This window comes from Accipiter gentilis, chromosome 22, assembly GCF_929443795.1.
Source record: "Accipiter gentilis chromosome 22, bAccGen1.1, whole genome shotgun sequence".
Classification (NCBI taxonomy): Eukaryota; Metazoa; Chordata; class Aves; order Accipitriformes; family Accipitridae; genus Astur; species Astur gentilis.
The window spans coordinates 7,661,956-7,679,505 of NC_064901.1; positions in this window are offsets into that span (position 1 = coordinate 7,661,956).

A 17,550-nucleotide genomic window follows, 5' to 3' on the forward strand; every position below is an offset into this window, starting at 1 on the left:
ACAGATAGTTTTATGCCCTTATAAGAGCATAATAATTAGAGCTATAGGGCTACTTAAAGATTTCATGTCACTAATGAAGCAATACGATAAATGGCAACAACTCAATCAAAGTCTTTTTTAATATAAAATTTTACTTAAATAGTTCAGAAATATTTGTGAATATTTGTCAGAAGAAATCTTTCAAAAAATCTTTTCCATGGCTGAGAAGAATACAGGGAGCATTATAACTTAGAGAAGGCATAAAAATAAAGTATAATAATGAAATCCGATTAATAATTTAGCTAGGTTATTGTTTTGTTAATTATACAGAAAGACATTTCAGAGAAATGTTTTAGTAAACCTTGAGAAACTCAGAAGAAAGTCATTAATGATGTGCAGCATTTGTTATTTATAACAACTATTGTTATTTGAGCCTTTTTTCTGTAGCAGATTTCCCCTTAGAAACACCTTCATACTGCAAGGGCTGATTATAAACATGAATAAAGTAAGCATCTTCTAGGTATCTGGAAGTGTATGCAAGGTGAGCAAAGAATGGGTAGTTTGCTTGTCTTTCCTTTTGGACAGCAGGGCTTTAGGGATGGAAAACAACAGCAGCATCAACAATTCACCATTTCCCAGCCTCTTTCTGTCTCATTAAGCAGGGCCAAACAAGAGAAAAGTTTGTATCTCACTTTCCCCATGCATCTGGAATTGGGGGATTTCAAACCACAAACCAGAGCAGCAACGCACACACTTCTCATGGGTACAGCATTTTCTTAATTGCCTTCACTATTCCATCATTGCTTTCTTTACACCACTTGGAAGTGCAAAGCAAGCAATCTTACCAGTGTGCTGAACCAAAAATCAATTTACTGTTTTTGGTTGTAGAACATGAAACCCGCACATATTATTCTACCTCAAGGTGCTTTTCATACCTCTTCCCCAACATCCCTCATTAAAAAGCAGAACTGCCAGGTCTGTCTCACTTTGAGGAAAAGGCACTGTTTTGCATAAAGTTTAAGAATCAATGTTACAGCACCCTCTCTGTGAGAAAATCTTCACACACTTTGAAATTGTTCTACTATTTCTGCTCATGTTAATTTATTGTGCTGTGTGTAAAAACATTTGTATACAGGAAGAGAGGGCAAAACAGAAGCGTACTTACACCGTCATCTCAAATTATTGAGGAAAACCTGCTCAGTTTCTAATAGGAATCATTTAGATAAATGCATTCACTTACTAAGAGGCCCGCATCACTGCATAATTTGGTGGTGTTAAGGGGAAAGCTCACCAGCATTATTGGTTTCCTGATCATCAGTACACCTGACAAAACAAATAGCAGGTAGAATATTTATCTTTCTTTATCTTTCTTCTAATGCCCACCCTTGCTCTTGTTTGGGGGCTCGGGTTTTGGGGTTGTGGGGTTTTTTAAACTAATCTTTTATTCATTTTTAGATTTAATACTACATTGATCACCATTTTTTATTCATTTGGATGATCTACCATTTCAAAAGGAATGTCAGGAGCATGATCAGTGATTGCACTGAACCTGGCTTATGCAAAATAAAGCATTTTTTCCCTGCAATACTTTTTCTTTTAAGGATTCTTCACATAAATACAAAAGGCTATTAATAAACAATCAATTAGCTATGGATCACTGTCTGGGTTTCTAGAAGTCAATTATTTTGCAATAAATTATGGAAGATTTTTTCCCCTTAAATTTTTATTGACTTTTTGTGCAGCAGAATGCTATTCTATCTATTGAAAACTGAAATGTAAATAAATATTTGAATATGTCAATGCATTGCTTTATACAAGTTGGCTATACACAACACTGTTTCCTAAAATCATAATTTCATTTAATGATTTCTCTGTCAAGAATATTATTATGTATACTCACAAGATTATGGGTTTTTTTCTCATTCCGTGGCTTCACTATGGTTTGGTTAAGTGTGAGTGACAGAACCATCATTCTTTCCACATCTCTAAGAAAATGAGGTAGCATCCAAAAGGGCGGGGGGTGGGGGTGGGGGGGGTGTTTATTTTTTTTAATCCCCACAAAATCCATTATTTTAGATTATATTACCTAATAGTAGGCAGCGTGTAGGCAAACCATAGGCAAGGGAACTGAGCATGGTCAGTATCTCTGCTACTACTTAACAGGTTTTTTTATCTTCCTGTAGATGCCAACACATCCCATTCTTGTCATCCTGATCACACCTGTGGACCAGCACGGTGCTACATAACCATATTTCTATGTACTACCAGAAAAATATTCACTTGATGGGGGTAAAAACAAAAGCAGTTTTGAAGGAGACTTTGAGCAGAGCACGCTGTACAAGAAAGTTCTTTTTCCTGTCCCACTTTACTCCAGAGCAAGGCACAAAAAATTCCTCTCATGAAAGAACAGTAAACTGAAATCTCTCATACATAAGAAGTTGTCCCATGATTTAAGTTGGACCGAAACATCCATATCACACTCCAATACAGGAGTGACAGCTACCAGATTCACATAATCTGCTCTTTGTGCCATGACTCCCTGCCTTTTTCTAAGCCACACTACGTTCCACTTGGCCAATATGGAGCCCATGACTCCTAGAGACTGGAAAATCCCAGAGTAGAGAAAGATCCAACAGAGCGTGGGAGAGAAACAGTGTGCAAAGACATGGACTCCAGTTCTGCTTCTCAAGATTAACTGGGAAAGTAAATTAGCCAGACACCTTATGTATTTTAGTTTAGAAAATAAAGAAAAAAATCCTTTCGGGATAAGTTTAGCACTTTCATATATACTAATGAAACCTAAACACTGAGAGAGCTATTGCCTAGCTCAACATAGAGAAGGAAATAGCTGATTGTTTCAGTTTGGTATTTTACTTAGAATGAGCCAGTTTTAACTCCTGCTCCAACCGCGGGCTGCTCTAGCCCAGCCTCACAGAAGCCATGGCTTCAGCAGAGCACTGGGCCACCCGCAGGACCCTGCACCCTTTGCTGGAGGCTTGCAACAGGCATGCCAGCAGCATCCTCTCCAGCTGACAGAGGCTACTGCTGTAACCCACGCAGGTTTGGATACCAGTTCCTATGGACTTACTGATGATACCTCATTTCAGTACAGGTGTCAGTCTGATGAAGGGAGAGGAGGATAGATTTTTATGAACACTTCTTCTGTGGCTTGCTTGCTTGTTGAAATCAGTGAGCGAAGCACTGGGAGCTGCTCAGAAGAGATTACACTTATCACAGGTGAACAAGAAGAGGGCTGTGAGGAGAAGATACCAGAAGAGACTCCTGGGGACAAGGTCATGAAGGAGGCTTGCTTTGCTATCATCATGTCTCCCTGTGTGCTTTCAGACAACCAAGGCTTTTCTGTTTAGAGGCATATTGTTTGTAGGAGTAAGGGGAGAAGAGAGAGTTGGGAGTAAGAAGGTTTTCTTGATTGTTTTCTGCTAAGTAATTAGTATCGATAGGTTTTTGTTTCAGATGCCTCGGGGATAATAGAGCTTTAGGAAATGGGTGGATTTCAGTAGACTGTTTGCTTTACAGCTATAATTGAGAATTTCTTTTTCTAAAAGGGGGGAAAAAAAGGTGCTAAATGTGCCTCTGGAGAGGTGATAGAAAATATTATGACACTAGTCAAGATGATTGCAAACACGGTAAGGCTGAAATGTGTTCAGCTGACCTAACTAAGCATGAATAATACATCACTTCATTTGACTACAATATTACTGGTCAAATTCCAAACATATCAAGGTGATTTCAATAACCAAGTTGTTGTAATATCAGATACTAACAGTTTAGGTGTTACAAGAAATATATGCTAAAATATTACATTTCTAAAGAAACAATACTAAGCATTGTGTTTCAAAGCAGTCTTCCTTATAGGGCAAGCACCTTTCCTTCTCTAATAAAGAGTTGTCAGAGGCTGCACTGGTTTAATATCACAAGAAGAGCAGTTGCCTCCAAATTGCAAACATCAGAGGAGATTTAAGGGCAACAAATTCTATGGGAAGGAGCAGGGGCGATGTTCATTTTACCAACAGATTACAATTAGAAAGTGATCACACGATTGATTATATTGACTTCTGATATTGAAATTATCCTTGTAAAGATATTTTACTTATTAAGAAATTGTCTTGAATAGCAAATCTAATAGAAATAAAGAAATGTTCACCAACTACCAAGAAGTTCATTGTAGGTTGCAATGCTTTCAAGCCAAATTACAATTATAGAGCTGTACCTCCCTGTGTCCTCCCTCCCCAGACGTAAACGGAGAGCTAGGAAAGAAGTATGCTGGAAAGGATTACCAGATCTTGTCTTAAAAAGTTGGAGAGGCTGAACAGGCTTTTGTTTTGTATATGTATCAGAATCCTGGGCAAAGGCAAACAATCACAGCTACGAAATACCTCCTCTGGAAATCTACTTATTGTGCATATGTGTTCCGGTTTTTTAACCACAAGTGTATGTGGCTCTTTTTTTTCAGTGTGAAGAACACAGAACAGCCATTATTTTCCTAATAGGTGCTAACTGCCTTCAATAGATACGCAGTTCTGTTCTTTTGCCCAGTGGTATGAATCCAGTATGTAGTAAGATGAGACTACATAAGGAGAATTCAGGCCATTTGAACCGATAGTAAGTTAACAAAATGTTAAGAACATTTACTCCTAAAACCTGGATTCTGAGCTGCGACTCTGAAATAGGTTCTGTATGCCTATGCCAAATACTTTACATCTAAATCACGCATTAAAACACATATGCATGAAAATAGTCAGTTGAGCAAACATGTCTTAAAAGGTGTTGCCAAATAAAAGCCCAAGTTATTATGAACCTACAATAAACGGGAAAAAGATCTTTTGTTGTCATTGTAAAATGAGTTAATGGATTCGTATGAACACATTTAAATGCAAATCTAAATTTATTATTGTAATAGGATTTTTGACATTATGATGTATACCTCTTTTTTTTTAAGGTAATTTCTGCCATGAAGTATAACAGCCCAAATTTGGAAGAAAAAAAAGCAAAACCTTGGCATCTTTAAATCCTTGGTGTGAAGAATGTGTTTTGGAGTCCTGAACAACAGCAAACAAATACAACTCTGGAGTACAACCCCTAGAAATCTATTGTTCCTGCCTGTGTTCTATTTTTTCCCCAAAAGTGTATGTGGCTCTTTAGCCTGTGTGAAGAATGCAGAACAGCCATGTTTTCATAACAGATGCTAATTGCCTTGAACAGATATGAATTATCTCCTTTTGCCCAGTAGTATGAATTCAGGATAACAGGCCTATTCTTCCCGTTCTCTATATATAGACTTTACAGACTGCAGTCAAGAGAACTACTCTACTGAGTAGGAACAACTTACATGCATATACCTTTATGGGAACTGTCCCAATAAAGAACAACATAGATGTTTTTCTCATTTGGTGTCTGAAAGTCATTCTTTGCCAATTTTTTTCAGGTGTGTTTTTTTCTTTGTTATTTTCTTAGTTCCAATTGTTTATTCCTCAGTAATTTTTACACTGTCTTTTCCAATTGCATGATTTTTATTTTATTTTTTTTTATATTGGTACAGCTGAGAAAAGTCATAGGGTAAAATTTTAACCTGGTTGGTATGACTGGCAAAACTACCATTGACTGTCCAAAAGCCACAATTTACCTGACTGGATGTTGCAGAAACAAGTAATGGCAGAGTACCTTGCGTAGATATGCTGTGCTGACAAAAGGAAGTTTAAAAAGAGCCAGAGGAGAGGTTCCTTTCAGGTCGTTCTTTCATATTTAAAATCTTAAAATACTTTCCTCTTATAAAAATGACATTTACCTAGTTAATATGACCATCAGTGCTTCCACTGTGATCTTTTTTCCTACATTCCTGCCTTTCCAGTTACATACGCATGCGCGCACGCTCTCGCAAGTACCATGTCAAATGGTACAGTTGCCTTTCAGCAACTGGCTGAAAGGCTCTGCTAAGAAGGTTTTGTTACTAAACAGCTGCTCTCCTCCTTGAGCATTATTCATGAGCCTGCCAACTTCTTCCTCTTCTGACAGTGAATCTGTTGTGCACATGAAAGAGGTGTGGCACTCCTCTCTATCTTTGAACACATGAATAAGAGAAAATATGGTGTTTATTAAACAGTAGCTATCATTATTACCATTTTGTTATCTTATAATCTAATCCTTTTTTACAAAGTTTTATTTTAATAAGACTGAAAAGAAACAGAAAATAATCTTGTTAAGTGCTAGATGTGTTTGTGAACTATAAAGCTTATTACATCAAACAACTAATACGGCACCAAATTACTTTTGCAATTAGGGGAATTTTTCTTTTTAGTAAAACAAAATTTCAGTCATTCTGGGTATTTTGAGGTAAATCAAGCATTTGAGCTGTATTCATAACTTTCATACAGATTTGCCTATGTAAATCATTTTAATTAGAGAAGCTACAAAGACGCTATCTTGTTAAAAAAAGCAAAAAAATTTTTAAAAAAAGTCAGTCACTCTTCAACATTCATGTGCCTGAAATTTTGGACACTATAGCTATAATCAAAAATAAGCACATTCCTCAGATTCCTGCTCACAAAAGTCATCTCTGCCCCTAGGAAGCAACTTGGACTCCTGTTGTGCCTGGCAAACAAGTCAGATTTTTTAACAAAAAGAATAAAATTACACAGGAAGCGGTTTCCATCATCCAAAAAAATTAATAAATATTATTTACTCATAAAAATATATGGAAGAAAATTCAAAACTGCTAAATGTAATTTAATACAGTCCAGAAGTGAAGTAATTAATAATTTATAGAAATGTCTGTGTTTCGAGACACATTTATCATACAGATTGCGTTCGGAAAGCTGACTAGTTGATTTTGCTCTTTGCTTTAAAAAAGAACATTTATTTTCACTTTTCTAAAAGTGTCATTTTAGCTTTGTCTGAAAAATAAAAGTAATGGTTCATTTCTGTTTCCAGTTAAATACATTATCTGGAGTACTCAAAGAGTTGATGGGATAGCTAATGGTTTCCTTGTTTCAGAGGCTTGCCAGCTGCAGGGCAGGTCATTTTTGCTGAGAAACACCCCACACGAATCCATCCGTGTCCTTAGCCTTCACTGGGTTCAACTAAGTCTCCTGTTTAGTCAGTGGGATGTTTGCCAGTAACTCCACTAGGATCCAAATTTCTCCCATCATGCATGTATACGATTCATTAACATAATAAGATGCAAGCAGCGAGTGGCAAATAATCCCCAGCAGAGCTGAGCCAAACCTATGTCAAGAATACAGACATAGGAAGAAGTCTTGCCCAGATACTTACATGGTTTCCCCACCTTACACTGGGATACGCAACCCATTGTGGCCAAACAATGAAAAAAATCAACTCTTCTGTCAGCTGTCAAAAAACCCTTTTTCCCTCAGGAGAGGTAACCAGAGTCCCTGGCATTTGCCACACCTTTGTATGTCACATGAATTGCTGACATCTGCCTCAGGCTTTTAAAACTTCTTTCAAGAGCACTCTGCAGGAGTTATAGTTACTGGTCACAGTACAGAAGCATGTATTAGTTTTGCTGCTAAATTGCTATGTGGAATCAACACATTGCTTAGGGCCAGATTTAAAAAATACCAATACATATATCAAACAGGACACAAACACATCCAGAAAAACCCTATCCACCTACCATCGGACCACTCTGTCTTGTATTGCCCAGTGCATTCCCCTAGGAGTAAGGAATCCTGGTCTCCGGTTCCAGTGCTGTAAACTATTTCAGTTCTTTTATTTTTTTCTAGAGATTGTCTAACGTAGGACAGATGGGAAGACCAGTGTCTAGTCTGGTTTTGGATCCCATTCTTAGCACCAGATGCCTTAAATTTACAAGTTGTGGCATGTAATTTATAGGTGCTTTTGCTTTTTTACTCTAACTAATCCTTCATTTTTACAGCTCAGATTTTCAGCACAGATCCACAAACAAATTGCAATATCATCTTTCAGGTTATTGTTAGGCTTCATTAATTTCAGATCTGTAAAAAAGCCTAGAAACTTCTCTGCATCAGAAAAATGCAGAGTAGTACTCTTGCTATCATTTTTCTTTAAGATAACAGGTCTGAACATCCATGTATGTGTTAACTTTCTACACGTTGGTAATTCTTTTGAGCCAAGTTTGACATGTGAAGTTTGTAAAGTTAAGCATATATTTCTGTGATTACAGGGTCACAGCTTCTCCCTGTGTAGCGGATAAGAGGAAATGACATTAAAAGAAATAACATCCGTCATTATTTTTCAATGCTTTTATTTTTCTGGCATGCACTTAAGTTCCAGTTAGGCATTTAATGACTGGATAGGTAGATAAAGTGGTTTTACTGAGATATGCCATATGTAGCAGAATGATTATAGTTTCCATTTGTACATTAAGTCTACAGTAAACAATGCATAAAGACCCCGAAAATACAAAAAGTTGTACTTTCTGGTTCCATTTTCTAAAAAGGAAGATGTTCTTATAGTTGAAATTAGAATACTCTCAAAACAAGTTGCTCTACTGCAATTCTCATAAATCTTAGAAAAATTGTGTGCTTAATATAACATTTATACTTCTGAGTAAATCAGTAAGAAAATCACTACCAATTGTTTTCATTTCCACAGTTACAAGATTCAGCAGTAACTTGAGAAGTTAAGTCAGTAATATTCTAGTTTATCTATCATTTAAATAAATGTAAGCTGTCAAATGATTGCTATATGTTCTCCTGTATCAGGTAAGGTTTCTTCTTGGTTCTTGGTAGTTTTCAAAAATACCATAGTCATCTTCTTTATTATTCTTTTAAAAGTGCATTTTTAATAAATCTTCCAGAAGTACATAGATCTGTGGCGTTTTTTGAAGCATGATGATCTTAGGGCATTTCAATAACGTATATACTGTTCTTATTGAGCATTTTCACTCCATTTCCTCTCATTCGGATTCCTTGACTGTTTGTAGTATGGAGTGCTACCTTGATATGGATGCTCAATTTTCACTTTATTTCTTTGAAACGTAAGCTCTTTAACTCTCTTCCCTGTTTTCTAACTAAAGTCCTCCAATACATACTTCCTGAAGCTGAAGAATTAGGTCCAGGCCTGGCTTTAAAAGGGCTAAACCCAGATCTAGGCACAGCCTGCCTGGCAAGTACTACAAAAACTCACTGGCATTTCCTCAGCACTCAAAATGGTGTGTAATTCTGATGAGTAAGCCATTCTGATATGTGGCACAAGTAACATTGAAAACTACTCAGAGATAGGGCAAAGCGTTCATTTCTAGGAATATTTCCTATTGCAGGAATTGTAATCACGGGGATTTTAAAGTGAGGTAGTTCAGCTGTTCAAAATCTCTTGCTTCTCCCTACAATTAAGATTTTTAAGTGAGTTGGTGTCACTTTCAATATACTTTGAAAATAGTAAGGTTTTTTTATGTGGTACATTTTGAAAATAAATTGATGGACCAGGTAGCAGAAATACAATCCTGAAGAACTACTTGACTCTATAAAGATTTCCTCAGTCCCTCCACATACCTTGACGATCCTGTGACTGCTTGCCGCTCTTGCCCTTTAATACGTTGGCAGAATCAGCAGAAAGTGCAGAAGTGGCACTAGGGAAAGTCAGCACAAAGTGATGTAATGTGAAGCTACCTGCTTGTTCTGTAAATTAAACCCCCATTTTCCTGAAAATGAAAACAGTGGTTTCACTGGTCATAACATAGACCAAAAGCCTCTGATTGTCAAATACAGGCTTTAGGACCAGGACTATTAACAAATTCCTAGATAGATCCATGTATCACAGAAGAGAATGACTTAATGCTACATGTCAAGTATTTTAACAGTACCAGCAGCCAGCAGCTTGCAACTGACCACATGAGACCATTGCTATCATAACATTTAGCCAATTCTGGCAAAATTCTCATTTTAAAAAATCAGACAATACTGTGGATGAGTAAAGTAAAGCTATGTTCCAAAGTTCTCCAAACAAATTTTAAGGAATTTTTCCACAAGTATTTCTTTTAAAATGCTAATAAAATCAGGTTTCTAGTGGGATTGCTTAAGACCTTCAAGGATCTATGCTGAACAGGAATTTCTATTCTTGTTTTTTTAATCACTTTCAAAAATTATACAAGCCTGTAAAACCACATTCTGATACTGTCACCTCTAGCAGTTTTTACCCAGTATTTGACATTGACATAGTTTTTACAACTTTATTTTCAAAAATAGAAATAGTGAAAGTCTCAAAAAAGAAAAAAAACTGGCTCAAGCATAACCTGCTGAAGACAGCAGCACAGAAGTACACTAACAGAAAAGAGCAAACACTTAACTAAAACCTTATTTGAACTCTAAGTAGGACAACGTGCTTTTATATGTCAAAAAAGTGGTTAGCCCAGGAATTTACTATCTCCTCCTGATAATCAGCAAGGTAAATAGGAAGAAACATTTCTACTGTCTCCAGATTCCTAGAAGAATGTGCATATTCCTTTTGTGTAAGGACTTTTCAGCCATGATGTAGAAATGTGACCTTTTTTGCTCCTACATATGTTTTTTACCAAGATCTCTTAAAACCTGCCAGCAGTATAAAATGCTCAATAGATGCTTTTGAGAGGACTTCACCTGGGATGCGGGCAACTGTGTATTTTTAAGTTCAAACTATTTTTTCTTGCAGCCCCAGTACCCTGGCAGCAGGGCTCTGTCCATGACCTACTGTCACAGCAGTATTTGTCAGGTTGAATTCTTCAGTCTACTAAGCCTGGATTAAAGGGGATCTGAAGATGTACGAATGACTAGGCTAAGGAGACTCCCTGGCCTTGTTCCAGGCACCCTCTGGAAGGCAGCAACCAATGGCTTCCCCTTCTTCCAGAAGCTACCTGACATCAAAGCAAGCCCCAAGACAAGCTAGAATTCTTCTGTAAAAGCAGAAAAACTACAGATCTTGCAACCAGCCACCAATTGTGGACTGAACGACACTCCTGGCTTACTCTTCCATCCCCAAACTAATCTTGTAAGTCCCTGTGGCAGGGGCAGCAAGGAGGGACATGAAGCTGCCTTTGGGGCATCTCAGGATTTCTTCATGCCAAAGGTACCCTTAATAGCACATTTAGAAATACATTGGAGTTACTTTATGCCATTTTAACCTGCACTAAGGATCTCTCCGGAGGATGTGGAGATTGCATCCAAAAGGTCAACAGACCTAAACCATTCTTTTTTTAGTCAGTACTTGCTCACCTGGAAAGAGGTGACTCAGAAAAAGGATCAAGGTTCATGGCAGATAACATCTGAATACAAGTTCCAGTGCAATGGTTTAAGGTAATCTTTGTACAGGCAGGGGATTACCCTCAGTTATCCGCTCTAGCTAGCCCTGCTTTGAGCCGGACATTGTTCCAGACAAGGTCTGGAGATCCCCTCCAAACTACATGATTCTCCAATTTTATGAATATCAATCAGTATAACAACATTGCTAGTACTTCTGAATTCATGTTTGGTAATGAAAGTACTAGAAAATCTATATACCCTTTCAGAATTTGCATTTTAAATCAGAAAGACTTTAGAAAAGAGTTGCAAGCTTGGGCTGAAGTTTGGAAAGCCTGTCGTACACTGTACTTTTTACTTCTCCAGCGTACATCAGAAACAGAATAAGAGCTGACTTATTTATGCAGTCTATGTATTTGCACTGCAAAAGATTTGAATAGCAAAGGACTCCTTAGTCTAGTAGTCAAGAAGATAATGATTATAGGTTGGTGACCTTTTTATTTCAGTAATCAATTCATTTGATGTGAAGTATTTCAGAAGAACCAAGAAAATTACAAATTTCAGTACAAGGTGGCAAATGTATCTGAAAAGAAAGAAAGAAGATCAATAGGTATGTGAAGAATTTCTAAGATATAAGAATATTTCATTTCAACATTTGCTAAATGTCTTTCAGAATTGTTTTAATTTTTTCATTAAAACATTTTTAAAATGAAGGTTTAAGCCTTTTCTGTAGCACTTCTAATGAGAAATTGAAAAATATTTTAAAAGAGTTTATTTAACCATTTGAAGAAATAAATTAATTTTCTTTTTAGAAAAGATATTATGAATTAACCCAAAATATTCTTACATTTTTTGTTTCTTTGAAAATAAAAGCCAACCTATATTTTCCCAACATGAGCTTCCACCCGCATTTTATGCAGCCTTACTAGCTCATTCATGGGGTTCTGGATGGATTATTATCCTATATCTATTGAAAGAAAAACTCCACTGCTTGCCCAGCTTAAGTAAGAGATACAGTGGATGAAAATGATGAAATGAGATAATTGGGAAGAGAAACAAGGTGCAGATATTTAAATATAGCAATATTTAATCTTTAGAGTAGCTTACCAAAGCATGTGGAGTTTTCTGTGCAAACAAGATTTTATCATTCTTTAAAATATGCTCTAATTCAGTTAAAGTTATGGTCTGTGCTATGAAGGAGCTGAGACCAAATGATACTGTTCTCTGGTCTTAAAAAATCAATGAATCTGGCCAATAAAATTCAGCATCAAAGGATCCTCAGCAATCAGGCACAAGTGCTGAATCACTTGTTCTAAGAGACTAGAGCAAATGCTTCTCCGTTGATTTTTACATCCAGCCTGTCAGAGTCAAATCTCAAGCTTTCATTTCCAGAAAAGAATGAAAATGGAACACAGTGGAGATAAGGAATCACCTAGAAGAATAAAAAGGTTCGTTTTGTGACTAAGCATTAAATTAGTAGCAATAAATATTTACAATAGACTAGTCCTGCAAAGACTTGACGCTCCATGCCAGCTGGAGACTTTGGTTCATAGGAGAGTTATGGAATTTCACACTCTACCTTCATTTATTCATGCAAAAATGACTAACATTGCCATTGCACCACAGGACTTCACTATATTTTACTGCAGATATTTATATTCGTTTAGCTCTGTTCATTATTGTGGCAGTGTAATGTATACTCTTGAATATATTAATCACAGCTATAATGGGACATAAAGGAAACCGAATATGTTCCTGTAATGATATATTGGAAGTTTAATTTCAATTTAATATGCTCTAAAATCAGACAAATTATAGATACAAAGCATTTAATTAAACTGATTACTCTGGCTGTGCCCATTCTATCTCTGTTAACAGCACACAGATGCGTATGTCATTTGCCAGACCCAGTCCGCTGCCCTGGCCTCAGCAAAGCCCATCAGGATGTCCGTCCCATGCTTTGCGAGGAGCCCCACGAACTACCCCACAGGTCTGCCATCTACAACCAGATGCTTTTGTACTATGGAAAGTTCAGTAAACTCCCCTGCCTCAGCTATCTCCTGTGATCACCCCAGCGTGCTCTAAATAATCCAGATCTCGTTTTTCGCTGTCTTTCAGGCTCCATCCGGAAGCCGAGGGGCAGCCAGGCCACTTTAGGGCCACCAGATGGCTAGGCAAACTGGGGGGGATCTAGCATGCCTCACCTGACCTGTACCCATGCACCAGAGAAGAGCAGGCCTGCCTCTGATTTTAGACCAGGCTTCAAGTGTAGTCCAAAGCAGTCTCACTTTTGTAGAGAGCCAGGCAGGGACAGGAGAAGATAGCACCAACCACGCAGCGCTCCAGGCCTGCCATGGCCAGAGTCTTTGCGAGCTATTGCAGTGCCTGGACAAGGATGAAGCATATGTGCGCACAATGCGAATTTAGCATTAAACATTCCTCTCTGCAGAAAAATTGGGGAACCTACTTTCACATTTTACCACTTTAAATATACACCTGCAGCCAAGTTAACAAGCCCATTTAGGATGCCCGCCAAGGGTGCTTCCGTGTTTTCTCACTCTGAAGCGGCTCAGGCGCCATGACCAGTCATACTGACCAAGTTCACCTTCTCCTGTCCAGGTATTCTGCTCTTTTTCAGCACACGTGGGGTGGCACTCCCTTCCTGACAGCAGAAAGAGACATTCGTGATGTCGAGTTACCTACCTGCCCTGCAGACAGTACAATCCTTGGGCTATGGATCATATGGCCCTAACTAGTCTGTCAGGGTCCACACAGGGAGTTACCAACAACACCCCTTTCCCAAACTTCCTTATTCTCAGAGGATACACATTTGTGAGCCGTACTAAAGGAGTTCTTCACCAAGGACCTGGCGGCACGGGCGGCTAGGGGACAAGTGGGTGGGACATGGCCCTTATCCAAACCTGGCACATAACCCTGCTGTCGTCCCTTCGCCTGAGATCACTTCCACAGGAAGAAAGCAGCAGGCGCCAACCCATCCTGCCATCCCGGTGGGTGGCCAGGAGGCACCTTTCTCCTTCCTAGGGTTATTTGCTGTTGTGCAGAGCCATACCCTGTTTTACTAGCGAGCTAGCAATGAGGAGGTAAAGCAACCCGAATGTGACCAGAACCACGCGTAGAAAATCCCCAGGGGGAAGGATGCTAACTTGTTCCTCAACAAGCCCGTGACTCAAGCCAAGGGCAGAAGAAGGGGGAGGTGCCTGAGAGGATGTCTAGCTGGGGTGGGGAGCGCCTGGTCACGACCAGGTCATGCCATGTAGTCATAACAGAGTCCTGCCAGGTAATTGTTTACCGATCTGAATGGTGTGTTTGCATTCAGCAGTTGCACGGAACAACCTGGACATGCTGCCATGGCAGCTAATCCAGGCTGGCATAGAAGGGGGAAGGAGGGTTGTGTGCGCAAGTCACCTGCAGGTGCCTGGGAAGGTCCGTGCCCTTCTGGAAAGAAACGCCTTCTAGCACTGCAGTCAGCCACAGCAGTAACCTGGCCGTGGCACAGCTTGCTGCCAGGTGGAGTTGCCAGCCAACCTGCTACAGCTACCACCGCTTCTCCCCAGCGCAGGGAATGGCTCCGTCCATGAGCAGTCCAGAATTCCCCTTTGTCCTGGAGGAAGGGAGAGCAGATGGATAGGGAAGGGGTGAGTTGTTTCTGAAAGGCTCCCTCTCTCCTTGAGAGTGCTACGTCCTGCCTTTGCCTTTGTCTTTGTCTGGCTAGAACTTGCCCATCATTATCAGATGACCCAAATCTAAGCAGAGCAGTCTACCATCACCTACACAACCCTTGCTCCCCGCTCCCAAAACATTAAACACACTCACCACAACTCAGCTCCTCTCCAGATGTTTAGCTGGACCACGTGTCCTGGTTTCAGGTCCTTATGAAGGGGAAAGGAGGAGAAAGCAGCTACAGGCAGGTCTCCTGTATTCTGGAGACTTGTCTGCCTGCAAAAGTTAGTGTCACAGATGTGGATACTTCTTTGAACTTAAAGCGTAACTCTTCATTGCTTTGTGAACAGCCAGCCCTGCCACGCTCAGAATACAGAGCTGTCAGGCAGCCTCCTTGCCAGAGCAGAGATGAATCCTCATCTCTGTACCGATGAGTGTCTGAATCTCTTCTGAGCTCAGGTTGCTCCTTGGTGTTTTGCTGCTTCTGTGGTGCCAAGGAGGTGGGACCGAATGGCTTTTTACAATGTGTGCCTGAGGGTGGTGAATGTGTGCAGGGTGTGAGGGCACGGTGGGATTTAAGGAGCTACCAAGACTTGGCAGACTTGCAAGTGAGCTGCACCCACTGTAATGTTGCCCTGTTCGTAGGAAGGGCTGGGATGCAACTGTGTGTGATGTGCCGCACCTCTACCTGCACAGCCTGCCTTAGAAAGGGGAGCCCGGCCTGCGCTCCAGCACACCTCGGCACCTAGGCAGGGAAGACAGTGGGTGGTGCAGGTCTCCCAAACAAAATCCACAATGCTCCGGTTTGGCGGGACAAATGAACTCTGAAAAAAAGGTTGCTGCCAAAAACGGGGCACGCCATCGTTGTGAAAAATAAGTCTGTGACACTTCAGGCCATCCTTGTCTGTCTGTCGCCATGTGCCTGCTGACACCTGTTCAAACCGTGCTTTGGGTTCTGGCTGGGAGCTGGGAAGTAGGAGGTGAGCAGGCCCGACACTGAGAAAGGACAGCTTATTCTCCTTTTCGCCTCTCGTTCCTCACCATGCGAATCATCTGTATTTGCCAGAAAGAACTGACAAGGGGAATGAAATGTTAGGATGAAGTGAAATAATACAGGAACTTACAGCAGAATGCTGCTCGATCACAGCCGGAGCTAGAGAGACCTTCAGAATAAGCGTACTGTGAAGAGAGCCATGCTAATTCCTTGTTTATATGATAGGCAGAGCTGTACCAGAGCTCCAGATGAAAACAAACTTCTAGGCTACGCTGATGATATATACACAAGCTATCAAAAAAACATAACACCAAGAAAAGCATGATATTATGTGAAACCAATCCATATAAATCTTTCATATTGTATATATCCTCCCTGGGCAGAGTACAAAGGATATGTGGTATGTCTAATATATTGCTGAATTGAATATTCTTTTATATTTATTTACTAGCAGACAGGTACAGCGTACTGAATTTATAAACTGAATCTTGGTTTTCAGGCTTATGAGTGCATAATACATGTGTAAGGTATTTTCACTGTAAACATACTGAAAACAAACTTGTCACTTGTCTTACAAAGATGGCTTTGAAATTAAGAAAAATATGGGACAAAATTGTATCTTTTTCAAGTTCAGCATTATTAATTTTCACCGAAACTGCAGTTCATCATTTTAAAGAAAAGGATATGAATAATTTTCTGGACATTCAAATAAACTGATATGGCTCAGCTGTATCACATTCCCGTTAGTAACAATTACAGGGTTTTTTTTCTGCAGATACTGCTATAATCAGGTTAATTTTTTATTAAAACAGCTAAGTAGTACTTTTTGTAGTATAGCTCTAAATAGCTGGCAATGGACACAGTAAATTCTTGAAGATGATCTTGAAATTTTCTTGAAGCTGGCTCCGTTGGAGAGAAAGAAATTTGACAGAGAGAGAGAGGGGAGACAGAAGAAGCAAGAGATCAGAAACTAAATGAAAGATGGGCAATGGTCGGTGCATGAAGCCTCCAGAAAGGTAAAATGCTTGGATTCACTGACCTCCTCCTCTGCTTGTTCTCTGTCCCCTCCCTGAAAGGCTCATGAGTTTTCCCATGTTTTCTATTGTAAAGAGGGAAACCCCCTCAGCTTCTGCTTGCAGACTCTTTCCTCAGTGACATTGCTGTGACTCCGCTTGTAGTACTTTTGTTGTAGTAGAAGGTGGCATGAAAATGAAATGCAGAGGAGAGACCAACCCTTTGGACAGGGCATTGTAGATATGAGGCATTCATCCTCTTTCTCCTAAGGCAATCATTTTGTTTGTCAAGTACAGTATTTGATTCTTTTCCCCCTGAAATAAACTTACAAATTTAAGTAGTAAAGCAGCTTTGAACCTATAGCCACACTATCAGTATAGGAATTTTTTTCTCTGCCTCATGCTTAATTTTATAATTTTCTTCACTGTCACTGGTTGGTTTTGAATCTATGGTCAGATTAGGAAGTTTGATACAGAGTATTTTCAATTTAAATGGATTTCTCTGCCATTATAAAAAAAAGTTTTGCTCTTAGTATTGACTGGAAAAGTCATAGAGCTGTAGATCATTTCCCCTGGGAATTTTTTAGTATCCTTCCAATTAGTCAGTCAATAGGATGTTCTTATAAACATGATAGTTTATTATTCTCTAGGGATT